The 16,765-nt window shown below is 39.3% G+C and overlaps 1 protein-coding gene across 1 annotated transcript in view; it reads left to right on the top strand.

Moving 5' to 3' along the window:
* DLGAP1 (DLG associated protein 1) overlaps positions 1-16,765 on the top strand; it is a 966,059-nt gene that overhangs the window by 859,186 nt on the left and 90,108 nt on the right. The gene's annotated exons all lie outside the window — the stretch shown is intronic.

Genomic DNA, 16,765 nt, shown 5'->3' with positions numbered 1-16,765 from the left:
TTTGACCATTGGGACCCCCACCGATCCGGAATACAAGAATCCTTGCCACCCTTTAGTATGTTTGGTGGTGCTTGAGACTGAAACACCCGAGCGCTGGCCTTGGCTATTTCTGTCAGCCCCACAAACTTTAAATGGAGCGGTAGTGTGGAAGCTCAGCTGTTTCTCCATTAAGACTAGTGATATGGGAGCCTGGTTTTTGTCATCTGTTTTGGTCTAAGTGGTGGGATCACCCATGGTTAGACGCAACCCTTTAGTTGGACTTTTATTTTGAACATGTAGATTGGATTAGTGATGTCAGTATTTGGCCTTCATTTATCAAAACTGACAGAGTACCTGGTTTTGTTACCCATCGCATTCAGATATGAAAGCTACCTTGCGATTGGTTGTGATGAGCATCAAAGCCAATTTTTCTGTTTTGATTAATGAGACATTGTATGTTGTGTTTCATTCCAGTTCAGTTGCTGTCATTTGTTGGATTCTCACAGATTGTGTGCATTGGTTTCAGAATGTGAGATGTTACAAATGCTAAATTTCATTTGTTTGAGGCTACTATCCTAATGTGGTTCTTGTTCTTCACAAAATGGGTTGTCTTGCAGCGCCAATGTTTCCTCTCTCTGCTTTCCATAAGATTGCATATGTGCCCATGCCCAAGGATTTCCAAAAATGTAAACAGTGAAGTTCCCAATTTAATAAAAATAGTCCTATTGGTCCAGTTTTGCTCACTATAAGCAAATTTACTGTCCAGCTACCTCTGTCAGATGTCCAGGGGATTCCTTGCATGTAGGTCTTAATAACTTCTTCTAATCGGCAGGAAGTTCAAATTTTGGAAAAAAATCTTGTTGAAAGAGAAACTAAATTATTTTGGAAGTATTTAATTGTAGGAAGCGACTGTAATGTGGATTACAGGTCTACTGATAGAGTAGGTCGCATTAGAGTAGCGTTTTTTATTTTTGGAAATCCTGAATTCTTATGGACATTTGGAAAAGGTTTGTCGGAAAAATGGATATCCATAGATGTTTACATCCTGTTGCTCTGTGTTCATTGGCTTTCTGATTAATAGGGAAATCTTCACATAACTAAACAGGAAATGTGAACTGAGATTAGAGGTTAGATATTACAAATTCTTGGTTAAGAAAGCCCATCATGAACACAGTGCATTCAGCTATAGTAGAGGATACATAATAAACACCTAATTGTGGCAGATCCCACCACTAAGGCCCTTGTTCCTCCTCAATATAATCAGAATTTACTGGAGTAGGTGGACAAACAAGGACAGAATACGTCTATGGAAATTGCTGAATTCAGCACTTAGCTATCTCCATCAAATCCCTAGACACTGAACATAATGGAGGATAGTGACCCCCTGTTCTCGTGATCGGTGGGTTTCTTAGTAGTGGGGGCTCCAGTGGTCAGGAATTTATCACCTGTGGGTGGTCAATAAATATCTTTGCTAGATAAACCTCTCCTAAAGAAGTTGTGAGACCTAAAAAAGTGTGAAACTTTTTTTCCCCCATAAACAGCTCCACTCTACTTCATAGGCTAAGTTTGTAGTGCTCCATTCAGTCCATGGGACTGAAATAGTAATTTTTTCTAGTCTGCAGACTAGAGTGTTACTGTCTATGGCAAAAAATAGCTGAAAAAGCTTTAATCTAATCAACATTTATTTAATGCTTGTTCATGGTCATATGTTTATATGGTCATATTACAACTCCATGGGCCAGAGTTATATTCTGCCAAATTTGAGAATTTTTTTTCTGTATTTTCACAATAGGATCCAATGCAATTAACTAATTTTAATGGCCTTCTATATCGTTTTTCTTAGCTGTTGCTTTTCAGTACACAAAGTACAAAGCAATAGATTTATCATTTTTGAACTCATTAAGTAATCTACTAGAGATGAGAAATTCTACTGCTCTTGTCTGATGTCAAATCCAGTCCTCCATGGCAGCCAGACTTCTCTTCTGTGCCCAGGATCTGGGCATCCTAAGCCTGAGATCCTGGGCACCTCTACTGTTCCTGGAGGCTGAGATCCAAAGTGAAAAATGGCTGCCTTGGTGGGCTAAATTGAACACCGGTTCAAGGCAGCCTGAATCTACATGCTCATCTCTATAATCCAGATGTCATACAGTTGTGACCAAAAGTATTGACACCCGTGCAATTCTGTCAGATAATACTCCGTTTCTTCCTGAAAATGATTGCAAACACAAATCCTTTGGTATTATTATCTTCATTTAATTTGTCTTAAATGAAAAAACACAAAAAGAATTGTCCTAAAGCCAAATTGGATATAATTCCACACCAAACATAAAAAGAGGGTGGACAAAAGTATTGGCACTGTTTGAAAAATCATGTGATGCTTCTCTAATTTGTGTAATTAACAGCACCTGTAACTTACCTGTGGCACCTAACAGGTGTTGGCAATAACTAAATCACACTTGCAGCCAGTTGACATGGATTAAAGTTGACTCAACCTCTGTCCTGTGTCCTTGTGTGTAACACATTGAGCATGGAGAAAAGAAAGAAGACCAAAGAACTGTCTGAGGACTTGAGAAACCAAATTGTGAGGAAGCATGAGCAATCTCAAGGCTACAAGTCCATCTCCAAAGACCTGAATGTTCCTGTGTCTACCATACGCAGTGTCATCAAGAAGTTTAAAGCCCATGGCACTGTGACTAACCTCCCTAGATGTGGACGGAAAAGAAAAATTGACAAGAGATTTCAACGCAAGATTGTGCGGATGTTGGATAAAGAACCTCGACTAACATCCAAACAAGTTCAAGCTGCCCTGCAGTCTAAGGGTACAACAGTGTCAACCCGTACTATCCATCGGCGTCTGAATGAAAAGGGACTGTATGGTAGGAGACCCAGGAAGACCCCACTTCTTACCCCAAGACATAAAAAAGCCAGGCTGGAGTTTGCCAAAACTTACCTGAAAAAGCCTAAAACGTTTTGGAAGAATGTTCTCTTGTCAGATGAGACAAAAGTAGAGCTTTTTGGGCAAAGGCATCAACATAGAGTTTACAGGAGAAAAAAAGAGGCATTCAAAGAAAAGAACACGGTCCCTACAGTCAAACATGGCGGAGGTTCCCTGATGTTTTGGGGTTGTTTTGCTGCCTCTGGCACTGGACTGCTTGACCGTGTGCATGGCATTATGAAGTCTGAAGACTACCAACAAATTTTGCAGCATAATGTAGGGCCCAGTGTGAGAAAGATGGGTCTCCCTCAGAGGTCATGGGTCTTCCAGCAGGACAATGACCCAAAACACACTTCAAAAAGCACTAGAAAATGGTTTGAGAGAAAGCAGTGGAGACTTCTAAGGTGGTCAGCAATGAGTCCAGACCTGAATCCCATAGAACACCTGTGGAGAGATCTAAAAATGGCAGTTTGGAGAAGGCACCCTTCAAATATCAGGGACCTGGAGCAGTTTGCCAAAGAAGAATGGTCTAAAATTCCAGCACAGCATTGTAAGAAACTCATTGATGGTTACCGGAAGCAGTTGGTCGCAGTTATTTTGGCTAAAGGTTGTGCAACCAAGTATTAGGCTGAGGGTGCCAATACTTTTGTCTGGCCCATTTTTGGAGTTTTGTGTGAAATGATCAATGTTTTGCTTTTTGCTTCATTCTCTTTTGTGTTTTTTCATTTAAGACAAATTAAATGAAGATAATAATACCAAAGAATTTGTGTTTCCAATCATTTTCAGGAAGAAACTGAGTATTATCTGACAGAATTGCAGGGGTGTCAATACTTTTGGCTACAACTGTATGTACAGTGGGGAAAAAAAGTATTTAGTCAGTCTGCAATAGTGCAAGTTCCACCACTTAAAAAGATGAGAGGCGTCTGTAATTTTCATCATAGGTAGACCTCAACTATGGGAGACAAACTGAGAAAAAAAAATCCAGAAAATCACATTGTCTGTTTTTTTTTTCATTTTATTTGCATATTATGGTGGAAAATAAGTATTTGGTCAGAAACAAGCAATCAAGATTTCTGGCTCTCACAGACCTGTAACTTCTTCTTTAAGATTCTCCTCTTTCCTCCACTCATTACCTGTAGTAATGGCACCTGTTTAAACTTGTTATCAGTATAAAAAGACACCTGTGCACACCCTCAAACAGTCTGACTCCAAACTCCACTATGGTGAAGACCAAAGAGCTGTCAAAGGACACCAGAAACAAAATTGTAGCCCTGCACCAGGCTGGGAAGACTGAATCTGCAATAGCCAACCAGCTTGGAGTGAAGAAATCAACTGTGGGAGCAATAATTAGAAAATGGAAGACATACAAGACCACTGATAATCTCCCTCGATCTGGTGCTCCACGCAAAATCCCACCCCGTGGGGTCAGAATGATCACAAGAACGGTGAGCAAAAATCCCAGAACCACGCGGGGGGACCTAGTGAATGAACTGCAGAGAGCTGGGACCAATGTAACAAGGTCTACCATAAGTAACATACTACGCCACCATGGACTCAGATCCTGCAGTGCCAGATGTGTCCCACTGCTTAAGCCTGTACATGTCCGGGCCCGTCTGAAGTTTGCTAGAGAGCATTTGGATGATCCAGAGGAGTTTTGGGAGAATGTCCTATGGTCTGATGAAACCAAACTGGAACTGTTTGGTAGAAACACAACTTGTCGTGTTTGGAGGAAAAAGAATACTGAGTTGCATCCATCAAACACCATACCTACTGTAAAGCATGGTGGTGGAAACATCATGCTTTGGGGCTGTTTCTCTGCAAAGGGGCCAGGACGACTGATCCGGGTACATGAAAGAATGAATGGGGCCATGTATCGTGAGATTTTGAGTGCAAACCTCCTTCCATCAGCAAGGGCATTGAAGATGAAACGTGGCTGGGTCTTTCAACATGACAATGATCCAAAGCACACCGCCAGGGCAACGAAGGAGTGGCTTCGTAAGAAGCATTTCAAGGTCCTGGAGTGGCCTAGCCAGTCTCCAGATCTCAACCCTATAGAAAACCTTTGGAGGGCGTTGAAAGTCCGTGTTGCCAAGCGAAAAGCCAAAAACATCACTGCTCTAGAGGAGATCTGCATGGAGGAATGGGCCAACATACCAACAACAGTGTGTGGCAACCTTGTGAAGACTTACAGAAAACGTTTGACCTCTGTCATTGCCAACAAAGGATATATCACAAAGTATTGAGATGAAATTTTGTTTCTGACCAAATACTTATTTTCCACCATAATATGCAAATAAAATGAAAAAAAACAGACAATGTGATTTTCTGGATTTTTTTTTCTCAGTTTGTCTCCCATAGTTGAGGTCTGCCTATGATGTAAATTACAGACGCCTCTCATCTTTTTAAGTGGTGGAACTTGCACTCTTGCTGACTGACTAAATACTTTTTTTCCCCACTGTATATAGATTTACTTGTGACCTATCTATTCCTTATTTCTACATACTGTATACAAACTAAAATGTTTTGCATTTGTAAAGGGACAAAAAAGTATATGCTATATTACTAAGATCTGCATCCCAATCTACATTTTTAAGCATTGTCTTTCTTAATAAAATTTTCATATGCAATTGTGAAACACAAAAACAGCACCCTGAATCAATGCCAATAAGCCCAATATGTTTGCATAAAGATATAACTCATACCCAGTATCCCACCAAAGAGTCTGAAATATTCTCATTACAAATATTCTCACATTACATTATAGGCAAATATAGTAAGATATATACATACAAATGATTATATGAGCTGTATTGAGTTCTAAGAGTTGTTTAGAAATTAAGTATTATATTTTTTGCAGATGTTGCCATAACTCTGGACCTTTTTTGTAATGAATGTTGATGAATAAAAATGAAATTTTTAATATTTAAATGGAAAAAAAATGATTTATTTATATTTCACTTTATTTTACCTGTATTGTCAATGTTTGAATGTGCACCTCTGAATTATATTTAAAATTGTGCATCAATTCTTTCTATTTTTTAATTTTTTCTTTTTTCTTTTGTATTTGATTGCATAAAATAAAACCATACCTGGAATGTGACAAGTGTCAGACCTGCATTCCCAGTTGTGATTTTAAGTGTTTTGCTTATTCCAATCAGTTTTACAAAATTGAAAGCATTTTGATAGGTGTGAAAGAGCATTTGTATGCTTTTATGGACTAGTACTTTCCTCGAGTCACCTTCCAAGTTTGGTGCGTGGACTGAAAAATTGTAAATAAATTAATGTTTCCCATAATGTAAAAAATAAAGAAAATGAAAACAAAAAAAAAAGAGAAAAACAAAAAAAGATGACATGGAATAAAATTATTAATGCATTCATTGTAATGGTTGTGGATGTTTTTTAATAAAATTGTGATAACATAAATTAGCCACCAAAAGTACTCTACCTGAAGAATGTAACATGAGACAACATGTGTCCATGAAGAATATAAACTTCACACAAAACAGGACGACATAAAGGACACATTACAAATGGATCAAATTCAATCTGAAGACTACATTATTCAGTAACTCATTTACACACATATTCAGTGCTAAAGTCCTCCACGTCCACCCAGTATCTGGCTAACAAAACCACTTTGGTTGTGTTCACACTAAGATAAACGAAGGACTATAACTGGGTTGAGAATAAAATTTCTCTATTTTTATTTAGACAGCTTTAAATTTCCAGTTACGTTAAAATGTGGCATCAAGACGTAATCCAACGCGTTTCAGACAAAGCAATGCCCAAAATGTGTTGGTTTATGTCTTGATGCCACATTTTAATGGATCTGAAATTTTAAAGCAGTCTAAATAAAATTAGAGGAGTTTTAACGGGCTGGAGACCTGCGTTTCTCATCATTGCACTATGAGCAAAGCAGGGCCTTTTTCTTCCATTCTGAGGACTTACAATAGCTGTCTAAAATCAGCTGGCGGGTCTTTTGTTTTGTGTTTGTCAAACATATTAATATGATTCTTGATAGGATATTATTAGTGTAATTTCATCCTCTGAAAACTCCACTAAAGTACAAAACATGGTGTGACAAACAATCAATTGACATATATGTATACTACACAACTTCGATATAAGTAATACAATTAGTATCACTTGATCCAATAAGGAGCCACAGATTGGCTGAGAAGGGTCATAGGACTACACTGACGCCAACCAGAAAATGCTTTCCTTCCATCACTTTGGTATGACTGTACTTATTGCAACTACGTTTTTACTAATTTCATACTAATGTCCTTATTTTAGTACATCTCTCATAGACAGATTCTCTATAGTGTGCATGGAAATATCCCTTTTTTAATACAACATATGGAAATGATGCTTGCACACCAAGCAGAGCCCACAATGGCACATTGTTACCATTTATTCTCTAAATTGGCCTTGTGTACAGTGTACTGTTAGGTAGAAGTAATGTGCAAGCTCCTTGAGAAATAAAAACACTACTTCATTCCTTGTTCATCAGTACAGAAGCCTCAGTGGTTCTCCTGGATTATTTGCCATCAGTGACCAACGTGGTCACACGTCATACTTTACCGACATCAGTGGTCAGTGCATTACCACTGGATCGCCAAGGAAAATAAGAGATTAGTAGTATTTATTTTTTGCTTTACATTTGCTGAACACCTAATTCCTATAGGTACTAAGGACAAGTGAAAGATAACATCTTGGGAGTCCTTTCGGTGCCTCCGATTGGCTGAGAGTTCTAAATCTGACTGATTTGGATGCCAAGCAGGAAAGGCAAGACCTCAATTTAAGGATATGGTAAGGGGAGCAGGAGCACATATGGTATTAAAGCTCTTCCTTTTGTGATAGTCTTTAAATGGATTCTACAATATCAATCTCGCTTCAAGATAAACGAAAATGATAACTACAAAGGCCACAATTCAACATTTGCATTTTTTTAAAGTCACTTTTTTGGTGTTATTTTGCCAAATTCATCAAAATGACTCACTTGGTTCATGAATATGGTGCAAAGTTTTCAAAGGACTTCTTTGTTATTACTAATGATTTTTGTGACTTTTTCACCAAAACATCCTATTTTTTTCAAAATGTCACAAAAAGATGCAACTCTTGAAATACAGGAAAAAAACTACACCAAGGAGGAACAGTAGCGGATCAGCGCCTTTTGAAAAAGTTGTAATTGATGAATCAGGGTAAATCATCTGAAATTGATAAATTTCAACTGCAGCAAAAAAAAAGAAAACGCAAACAAGTAAGCACATACAAATGCTTCTCACTAAATTAGAATATCATCAAAAATTATTTCAGTTCTTCAATACAAAAAGTGAAACTCATATTATATAGAGTCACTCATTACCAACAGAGTGATCTATTTCACGTGTTTATTTCTGCTAATGTTGATGATTATGGCTTACAGCCAATGGAAACCCAAAAGTCATTATCTCAGTAAATTAGAATAATTAACAAAAAACACCTGCAAAGGCTTCCTAAGTGCTTAAAAAAGGTCCCTTAGTCTGTTTCAGTAGGCTTCACTATCATTGGGAAGACTGCGGACTTGACAGATGTTCAGAAGGCAGTCATTGACACACTCCACAGGGAGGGTAAGCCACAAAAGGGCATTCCTAAAAAAGCTGGCTGTTCACAGAGTGCTGTATCCAAGCATATTAAAGGAAAGTTGAGTGGAAGGAAAAAGTGTGGTAGAAAAAGGTGCACAAGCAACCAGGATAACCGCAGCCTTGAAAGGATTGTTAAGAAAAGGCCATTTTAAAATTTGGGGGAGATTCACATGGAGTGGACTGCTGCTGGAGTCATTTCTTCAAGAGCCACCACCTACAGATGTATCCAGGACATGGGCTACAGGTGTGGCGTTCCTTGTGTCAAGACACTCATGACCAATAGACAACGCGAGAAGCGTCTTACCTGGGCCAAGGAGAAAAAGAACTGGATTGTTGCTCAGTGGTCCAAGGTGTTGTTTTCAGATGAAAGTAAATTTCGCATTTAATTTGAAAATCAAGGACCCAGAGTCTGGAGGAAGATGGAGGCGCACAATCCAAGCTGCTTGAGGTCTAGTGTAAAATTTCCACAATCAGTGATGGTTTGGGGGGCCATGTCATCTGCTGTTGTAGGTTCACTGTGTTTTAACAAGACCAACGTCAGCGCAGCCGTCTACCAGAAAATTTTAGAGCACTTCATGCTTCCCTCTGCCTACAAGCTTTTTGGAGATGGAAATTTAATTCTCCAGAACGACTTGGCACCTGTCCACACTGCCAAAAGTACCAATACCTGATTTAAAAACAAGAGTATCACTGTGCTTGTTTGGTCAGCAAACTTGCCTGACTTTAACCCTATAGAGAATCTATGGGGTATTGTCAAGAAGAAGATAAGAGACACCAGACCCAACAATGCAGACCTGGGCTTCCATAACACCTCAGCAGTGCCATAGGCTGATCTCCTCCATGCCACGCCACATTGATGCAGTAATTGATGCAAAAAGGAGCCCCAACCAAGTATTGAGTGCATTTACTGAACATACATTTCAGTAGGCCAACATTTCGGATTTTAAAATAATTTTTCAAGCTGGTGTAATAAAGTATTCTAATTTACTGAGATAATGACTTTTGGGTTTTCATTGTCTGTAAGCTATAATCATCAACATTAACATAATTAAACAATTGAAATAAATCACTCTGTTGGTAATGACTCTATATAATGTATGAGTTTCGCTTTTTGTGTTGTAGAACTGAAATAAATTAACTTTTTGATGATATTCTAATTTAGTAAGAAGCACCTGTATTCAATAACTTAAAAAAAGGCTGAAATAGAATGAATTGTGTGCAAACAAAACAAAGCATAACATAAAAGTAGGCAAAAAACAGGCGCAAAAGCAATGATGAATCGGGGCCAAAGAACACAGGTCTGTGTCACACTTGATAAAATGGTCCTCTAAAATAAATGCTGCCTAACTTTTCTGGTAAGGTAAGTAAAGGTAAGTAAAGCTTACAGGTAAGTAAAGCTTACCTAGGATGATTCAGTACACTACATATTACATGTACTTATTGGGTGACTAAAAGAACCTATACTTTCTCTGCCATTTCTTAAATATCTTTCATAAAGTGAATATATCTCTGCAAGTGATTTCCAAATCCAATTGAGGCTATGTGCCCACGTAGCGTTTTAAAACGCTCACTAAAAACCGGACTCCTTCCCAGAAATCGCACGGTTTTTTCAGCGCGATTTTACTGCGATTATGATCACGATTTTGCCGCGATTTTCGCGTGCGATATTCAAGCACTTTCCAAGCGATTTGAAGCATCGCTTGGAAAGTGATTGACAGGTTGGTCACACTCGTCAAACATAGTGTTTGACAAGTGTGACCAGGTTTTTACTATTGAGGCCGCCTATGCGGCTTCAATAGTAAAAGATAGAATGTTAAAATGCTAAAAAAAAAATAAAAAAATCGGGGTATATTTACCTTCCGGCGTCCCGCGCTGCATTCCCAGGCCTCAGCGTTCCCAGTAATGCCTTGCAAGACCTGTGATGACGTAGTCTCGCGTTGCTATAGCGATCTCGCGAGACCGCTAGAGTCACGTGAGACTACGTCATTACAGGGCCTTGCCGCAAGGCATTACTGGGAACGCTTAGGCCGGGAATGCAGCGCGGGACGCCGGAAGGTAAATTTACCCCGATTTTTTATTTTTTATTCTTTTTTTTACAGGGGTATGGTACCCAGGGCCTGGAGGACAGTCTCCTCGTGGGTACCAACCGCACATGAGACGCTTAACTTCGCGCATGGTGGGCATAGCCACATGCGGGAAGTAAGCGATTCTCATGCATTCCTATGGGTGCGGAATCGCGGCAATTCTTTGCGATTCCGCACAAAAGAATGAGCATGCTGCGATTTTTTCCGCGATGCGATTCCGCCGCAGAAAAAAGCGCAGCATTAGCACAGCATGTGCGGAATGCCATAGGGATGCATGGGGGGCGTTCTGTACACGATTTTTAAACGTTTTTGCAGCGTTTTCGCGCCGAATATCGCGGCAAAAACGCTTAAAAATCGCTACGTGGGCACACAGCCTGAAGCAAAAAATATTCATTTGCAATCGGCAAGATGTTTATCTTTTGCATTTCTTACAAGGACTTGCTGTGATCAACATCAAATTCACATTACAATTACACATTATTCTGCCAAAATTCCAAAATGTAAATCCATTATACAATAATAGATTATCAAAGCTATCCCTATTGTGCAAACACTAAGGAGGATGTCCACTTCTTTATTATTAATCTGATCTGTCGGGGTTCGTCACCTGGAACACCCACTGATCAGCTGCTCTCTGTGGCGGCCGCCTCCAGTCAAAAATTCTCAATTGCAAAGCTGCTCCATTTTCTGCACATCTGCCTCCTATTGATTTGATAAAATAATTAAATGAAAACGTATGTGTAAGGATTGGGGCCTACCATGACATTAAAATTTTGAAAGAGGTTCTCCAAGATATATACAGTGGGGAAAATAAGTATTTGATACCCTGCAGATTTTGCAAGTTTTTCCACCTGTCAAGAATGGAGAGTTCTGTAATTTTTATCGTAGGTACGCTTCAACTGTGAGAGTCAAAATCTAAAAAAAATCAAAAAAATCACATTGTATGATTCTTACACAATTAATTTGCACTTTATTGCATGAAATAAGTATTTTATACAATAGGAAAACAGAAACTTAATATTTGGTACAGAAACCTTTTTTTGCAGTTACAGAGTTCTGACGTTTCCTATAGTTCTTGACCAAGTTTGCACACATGTCACGGGGCAGTAGTGGAAAAACAGGAGACGAGGAACCTGGGCCCCTGAACTGCCCCTCAAGCTAAGGGGGTGCCCTGACTTTCCTTAACTTGGGGGTACACTTGATGGTAGTGAGGCCCAAGTCCCCGACCTGTCCCTATCTCCTGTTTAGCTCTGAGCTAAACCCCCAACCCCCTCCCCAGGAGGTGAGACAGGGAAAACTGTGAATTGCACCAAAAACCAAAGGAAAAACAGACAACACGGGGTTATATCAACTGAAAAACAAAACTTAGCTTTATCTGCTGCTAAGCACCGAACAGCAGAGTTAGGCACCAGAACAAGGAAATAGCTGGAGCTCCACTGCAACACAGCCTGCTCCTGACTCCAGCTTGGTTGGTCTCCAAAGAGGAATAATATCACCAACAGTTAGCTGGTGCACCTGGTGAGCTTATATAGGAAGGTGGGAGTGGTTTCCACCTGCCTCAATGGATAGACCAGCCATGCAATTACACCATCGGCCACCGGGGGCAAAAACTGATATTAACCCCCGATGGCCACAAAGGAAAAAAGGTTATATATGAGGATCCAGATCTGACATCGATCCAAAAATGGATCGTGACAACACTGCAGCAGGGATTTTGGCTCGCTTATCCATACAGACCTTCTACAGATCTTTCAGGTTTCTAGTTTCAGCACCCTCCCAAGATTTTATATTGGGTTCAGGTCTGGAGTCTGGCTAGGCCAATCCAGGACCTTGAAATGCTTCTTATGGAGCCAATCTTCAGTTGCCCTGGCTGTGTGTTTCGGATCATTGTCATGCTGGAAGACCCAGCCAAGACCCATCTTCAATGCTTTTATTAAGGGAAAAAGGTTGTTGGCCAAAATCTTTCTATACATAACCCCATCCATACTCCCTTCAATATGGTGCAGTCATCATATCCCCTTTGCAGAAAAGCACTCCCAAAGTATGATGTTTCCCCCACCATGCTTCATGGCTGGGACGTTGTTCTTGAGTAGAGTTGATACCAAAAAGTTCTATTTTGATCTCATCTGACCACATGACCTTCTCATATGCCTCTTCTGGATCATCCAGATAGTCATTGGCGAACTTCAATCGGGCCTGGAAATATGCTGGCATGAGCAGGGGGACCTTGCATGCTGTGTAGGATTTTAATCCATGACTGCGTAGTCTGTTACTAATGGTAATATTTTAGACTGTGGTCCCAGCTCCCTTCAAGTCATTGACCAAGTCATCTCATGTAGTTCTGGACTGATTTCTGAACTTTCTCAGAATCATCCTAACCCCACGAGGTGAAATTTTACAAGGAGCTCCAGACTGAGGAAAATTGACAGTCATCTTGTGTTTCTTCCATTTTCCAATAATTGTCCCAACAGCAGGGCTGTGGAGTCAGAGTCGGAGTCGTGGAGTCGGAGTTAGTTTTGGTTGGAGTCGGAGTCGGTAGAAATGTACCGACTCCGACTCCAGCTTTAAAAAAAATGTATTAATATTTCATAATTGAACTTTCATATGAATTTTATAAATGTTACTCAAATATATATGTTCTATCAAACTATGAACAACAGTGATAAGCAGTTCTGCTGGAGATAGAGACATTTCTTACTTCTTGTGTGTCACTGTTTTCCACTGCCCTTATCTAATCTTATACTTGGTTAACCTCATGCTGCCCCAACCCCCCTACTTACAATGTATGAACCTGAAAGTGAAAATGTGATGCAAATTCTTAGTAGTAAAGCTCCTCCTCTAGACTAGATCATGCTAGGTGTGCGTCTTCCAAGCATCTCACAGCTGCCTGCTACTCAGAAGAGGAAGACTGTAAGAAGTATTATCCTTTCAACAAACTTTGCATCAGTTAACTGTGAGTACATGAGGAATAATAACAGTATTACTGACCACTATATCAGTTGTACGACCTGGCAATAATTTTGTACAATTGTTTTTAGGAAAAACAATTGTCATTTGGATTGTGAATGCAGAATTAAAAACCTGAGAATGTCAAAGCATCACATTAAATCAGCTGTATTTGAACATTTCACCATCACTCAAGATAGAAAACATTATGTCTGTCAGTGTATGACAAATGATCCAGACGAAAACAAATGCTGTGAAGCCAAGATGAGTGCATATTCAGGCAAAAATAAAAATGCTCCTACCAGAGCTTCTAATCTAAAGAGACATTTACAGCGCTTTCATCCAGAAGTACTGAAAGCAGTGGATGAGAAAGACTGCATCCAAACCAATGAACCAGTGCCCAGCTCTTCCAGCCAAACAAAGGAGCAGAGAACTTTGCAGCCATCAGTTGCAAGATATTTTGTCAGTGACAAAGTTACTGTGACAATGACAGTAGATACATTTAAAAAACAGATCATAGAGCTTGTTGTAAAGGATAGTTTGCCTATTTCATTATTTTCACTACCAGCTTTTATGTGTCTGAATGGGGAAATGGCCCGCAAGCTTGGTGTTTCTCTGGAGAGAGAGAGTATTAGAAAATTAGTAATCGAAGAAGCTTTTAAACAAAAGGAAGAACTTAAAAAAACTCTCAAGGCACGCTTTCTGTTTCTTAAAATGGATGCCTGCACACGTCACAGAGTGAACTATTTTGCCATCAATGTCCGATTTGTTTGTGACAAAAATGAAATAGTTACCAAGACATTGGCAGTAAAAGACACCAAAGCTCATCACACCAGTGAGTTTCTCCAGGTCTTGGTGGAAAAGGTTCTGCAAGACTATGAACTTAAAAAAGAGCAAGTTCTTTCTGTCGTAACTGACAATGCTTCAAATATGATAAGTACTATTAAGCTAATGAATGAGAGTAATGATGGTGACCAGCAGCTAGAAGAACATTCTGGGTCCACAGACACAGAAATGTTTGAAATAGAGGAACACAGTATTGTAACTGAGGAGCAAACTGAAGTTGCTTCAGATGAACAGCAACATGATAGCTTAGATGATCTTGTTGAAACTGTGTCAATATGTTCTTTCATTCATCACATGCGCTGTGTTGTGCATACGCTACAGCTGGCTATAAGAGACAGTCTGCAAGAAGGACATGCTGCTGCACTGATTGGCAAGGTGAGAAAATTGGCCATTGTTGCCAGAACCCCTAAAGTTGACTCAATTTTGAAGAGACGTGCTGGAAAAGGGGCAATTATTGATCAAGCCACACGATGGGGCAGTACTTACTTAATGATTCAGCGCTTGGTTGAACTGAAAACCTTTCTTGTAGACATGGCTAACCCTCAACTGATGCTAAATGAAAGTCAGTGGAATCAGGTGACTGAGCTGGAAAAATTGCTAGAGCACCCATTTACAGTGACTAAAAAATTACAAGCAGAGGACTTAACTCCAGGTATTTTCTTAAAGGAGTGGAAGAACCTGATGTTTCGCCTGTCCCAAAGAGGAGGGTTAATTGCAAGTGGCATTGCTACATCAATGAAACGGAGAGAGGAGCTACTATTACAAAATAACATTCTTTTGGCAGCTGTTTATGTAGACCCAATGCATCGGATTCTTCTAGATGATCAACAGCTAAGTAAAGGAAAAGAAGCTCTGTTTGAAATAGCAGTAAGGATGAAAGGGTTGCAGAACAGTCAGGAGGAACAAGAAGAATTTGGTCGTCCTGCCACATCTTCACCCTCATCATCAACTGATGAAGAATTTAATTTCGAAAAATATTTGGATCACAAGGACCGTGCAAAGCATTCCCGCATAGAAGAAGAGTCATCCCCATCAAGGAACACAGCCAGTACATTTCAGCAGAATTTTTCATGTGCAATAAAAGAAATTGAGAAATTTGACCGTTCATCAAAAATAACAGTGCAACAAGCGATTCCTCTGTATCCTGACATTGTCAGAGATGTTGCCCAAGTGGTTACTGCTTTGCCACCAACACAAGTTAGTGTAGAGAGGTTGTTCTCTGCTCTCAAAATAATTAGATCAGATTTGAGGGCATCCATGAAGGAGGATCTGACAGAGGCAATACTTTTTCTGAGGACAAATTTATAGATTTCTTCTTATTAACTGCATAAAAGTGTTTATTGCATATTTACTTACAGTTTAGAAAAGTTTATAAAAGTTATTTGCTATATTCTAATTGTATTCTAATAAATGTAGTTTTTGCTCTAAGTGGTCTGATTACTTATATGATGGTGAGAAACTGAATAAGCATGATGTTTAATATTTTACAACAGTAAATTTGTTGTTATGAATTGGCCATTTATGAAGGAGTCGGAGTCGGAGCTGGAGTCGGAGTCGGAGCCTGATAAAATCCAGGAGTCGGAGTCGGAGTCGCAACTGTGGCTTACCGACTCCACAGCCCTGCCCAACAGTTGTTGCCTTCTCACCAAGCTGTTTGCCTATTATCCTGTAGCCCATCCCAGCCTTGTGCAGATCTACAATTTTGTCTCTGGTGTCCTTATACAGCTATTTGGTCTTGGCCAGGGTGGAGAAGTTGGAGTGTGATTGAGTGTGTGAACAGGTGTCTTTAATACAGGTAACAAGTTCAAACAGGTGCAATGAATAAAGGTAATGAGTGCAGAGTAGGAGGGCTTCTTAAAGAAAAACTAACATGCCTGTGAGAATCAGAATTCTTGCTGGTTGGTAGGTGATCAAATACTTATTTCATGCAATAAATTGAAATGTAATTATTTAAAAATCATAAAATGTGATTTTCTGTTTTTTATTTTTAGATTCTGTCTCTTACAGTTGAAGTGTACCTACGATAAAAATTACAGACCTCTCCATTCTTTGTTGGAGGGAAAACTAGCAAAATCGGCAGTGTATCAAATACTTATTTTCCCCACTGTATGTTTATTAATTGCGCTTTTAACCTTTTACTATTTTTACTTTCATGTTTTAATATCATTTAATATTTTGGGATTGTACTAGATTTTTCATATAAATTTTTTATTTTGTAAAAAGTAAGGAGATTTAAAAAAAAAAAAGTTTTTCCAGTTGCATGTTTATTAAAACTATATATCTCCCATTCAACAGTACCCACTAAAATAATGGAAAAAATGCTGCGTTGGTTACATTAATTCCCACTA

The sequence above is a fragment of the Dendrobates tinctorius genome, unplaced genomic scaffold, assembly GCF_039654945.1.
Source record: "Dendrobates tinctorius isolate UK_male_01 unplaced genomic scaffold, ASM3965494v1 ptg000171l, whole genome shotgun sequence".
NCBI classification, from domain to species: Eukaryota; Metazoa; Chordata; class Amphibia; order Anura; family Dendrobatidae; genus Dendrobates; species Dendrobates tinctorius.
Note: the sequence above shows the minus strand (reverse complement) of the source record. Positions and strands in the feature narration are given on the sequence as shown.